Genomic DNA, 3,046 nt, shown 5'->3' on the forward strand with positions numbered 1-3,046 from the left:
AATTCAGGTTGTTGTCGAGGTATAGGCCTAGGAATTTGCCCTCATTATGTCTGGCAATTAGAGTGTTGTCGATCTTAATGTTAATTTGCGCAACTGCTCTGCTACCAAACATAATATAGTAGGTTTTGCCAGTGTTAAGCGTAAGTTTATTGGTTGTCATCCAAGTCGATATTTTGATCAGCTCCTCGTTAACAATGGTTCGATTCTCAGACAGGGTAGAAACATTGGGCATGTTTCTTTACACCTGTTGCCTATGTTCACCCATCAGTAAAATGGGTACCTGGAGTTTACCTGGAGAGAGTTTCGGGGGTCAACGCCCCCGCGGCCCGGTCTGTGACCAGGCCTCCTGGTGGATCAGCGCCTGATCAACCAGGCTGTTGCTGCTGGCTGCACGCAAACCAACGTACGAGCCACAGCCCGGCTGATCAGGAACTGACTTTAGGTGCTTGTCCAGTGCCAGCTTGAAGACTGCCAGGGGTCTGTTGGTAATCCCCCTTATGTGTGCTGGGTACCTGGGTGTTAGTCGACTGGTGTGGGTCACTTCCTGGGACATTGACCTAAATTGCCCAAAATGATCAGAAATTCTAGGAACAAAAAAGATATCACAAAATAGCGTAATTGAACTAACAAAACCAGATGAGCCCCAACTCCCACCAACTGAAACAGCAAACAGACTCAATGATTTCTTCTCCACCATAGGAAAAAAACCTTGCCAATAAAATCCCAAGTTAATAACAAAAAAAGGCACAATACCGTGACTGGAACGATACACAAATAACCCTACTTCCAACTTTAACAGTTGCCGTCTAGTTGAATCCTCTCTAATACACAACTTTCCTTGTTTGAATCTTAGTCCTGGCTTCGTCTCTGTAGATGCCTTCCTCTCCCACTACATTGTAAAATGTTCCAAACTTCAGAACACCCGTGACTTAAAACCTGATTCCTCCTTTTTTCTTCTTCTCCCTCTTCCCCTTTCCTCTTTCCCTTTTTCTCCTCTGGGTTGTCTTTCTTCTGTCTCGTGTTTCTGTTCCTTCAATATTTATTTGGTCGCTTCCCCTTCTTCCCCACCTCTATGTACTTGTTCTCCCTCTGTGGGTACCTAGCTCCCTTGCAGTGCTCCCCTTTCTTTGTATTTGACTGGCTCGTCCTCCTTATTCCCCACTACTACTACTACCACTGCTACTACTACTACTACTACTACTACTACTACTACTACTACTGCTACTACTACCACAACTACCACTACTACTACTACCACTACTACTACTACTACTACTACTGTGGAAAATTACATTTATCTGGATGTAACTCATAAGGTACATACCAGTAAGTGGTAACAAAGATAATTATTATTTATCAAAGTTACATATACAAGTAGGAATTTGGGACACCTAGGTCACAAAAATGTCCCCCTTCGATACCTACAACTGTCATATCCACAAGTTGCTCTAGACCTATAATTACAAATGAAATGTGCATCACCAGGAATTCTGGTAAATATATAAGTTTGTGGACTGTATATTAAAATTAATAAATGATTATATATATAGACATTTATATAACAGAAGGAGAATATATCTTAATATTACTGACCAATTTGACTGGAGATCAAGGTGTATCATACTCTGAAAACCTCACTGTCTCTACATGAAAATAACACTGGCCAGAGTTACAACATAAACAGACTTATCTGAGGTTCCTGGAGCTGTCTTGTCCAGTCGTCTGATATCTCAAGTTATGCAGGAATGCACATCCAACAATTTCGGCTCCTATTTGAGAGGTGTCAGCCCAATTTAACCTCTAGAGCACGAAAATTCTTCCGATTATTCACGAACGTTTGTGTTGACTAGTTCAAACATGGCGAGTCTTTTCTGTGCAGGCGCAGGGCTTCTCATTTTTTATAACATAAATTTTATTAAATACAATGTATTACACTAATTTACATAAAAAATACACTGTATTTTTTTCTGGAAAATACATTATTTTCCACAACTACCTCTACTACTACTACCACCATCACCACTACCACTACCTCTTCCTGCCTATATATACCCCTTCCTGTTCTATTTCTTGTTAGTGTGACTTTGTAAATGGTCCAAGTCGGACCGAAACGTCGTTGTAAGCTCCTCTCTTCTATGTGCGGGTTATTTGTGTATAAATCCCAAGTTCAAATACCCCACCCAATGATTACCTCACTGGCACCTACCCGAACACACTGTTCCTAGCTCCGACTAACCCAACAGAAGTCTCCCTTATTATCAACACACTAGAAAACAAGACAGGAGATTTAAATACCTTACCACCCTCTATATGCAAAAAAACATCGCAAGTGCTGTCACCAATCATTGCAACACTCTTTAACAAATCCATCGAATCCTCTACCTTCCCTACAGTTCTCAAATTAGCGAGGGTCACCCCGATCCATAAAGAAGGAGATCAAACAGACTTGAACAACTATAGGCTAATATCCAACTTACACCCTCTCTCTAAAATCTTCGAAAAATTAATTCATAAGCGAATCTATTCCTACCACATCTCCCACAACATACTCAACTCCTGTCAGTTTGGGTTCAGGCCTAATAAAAATACGAATGATGCTGTTATACACATGCTAGAACAAATATACACTGCACTAGAAAAAAAAGAAGTCCCACTGGGGATCTTCATTGATTTACGTAAAGCTTTTGATACAGTTGACCATGATTTGCTCCACATAAAATTGTCGCACTATGGTATAAGAGGGCACTCCCTCAACTACCTCAAGTCATACCTCAGCAACAGAAGCCAATATGTGTACACAAATGGAGCAAACTCTTCTGCACAGCCAATTACAGTTAGTGTCCCACAGGGAAGTGTCCTTGACCCTCTTCTCTTTCTCATTTACATAAATGACCTCCCAAATGCATCGCAACTACTCAAACCCACACTATTTGCAGATGACACTACATACGTCTTCTCTCACCCAAGCTCAGTCATGCTAGCCAATGCTGTGAATACCGAATTACAGAAAATATCTACCTGGATGATGACTAACAAACTTACTCTC

Source organism: Cherax quadricarinatus, chromosome 4 (genome assembly GCF_038502225.1).
Source record: "Cherax quadricarinatus isolate ZL_2023a chromosome 4, ASM3850222v1, whole genome shotgun sequence".
NCBI classification, from domain to species: Eukaryota; Metazoa; Arthropoda; class Malacostraca; order Decapoda; family Parastacidae; genus Cherax; species Cherax quadricarinatus.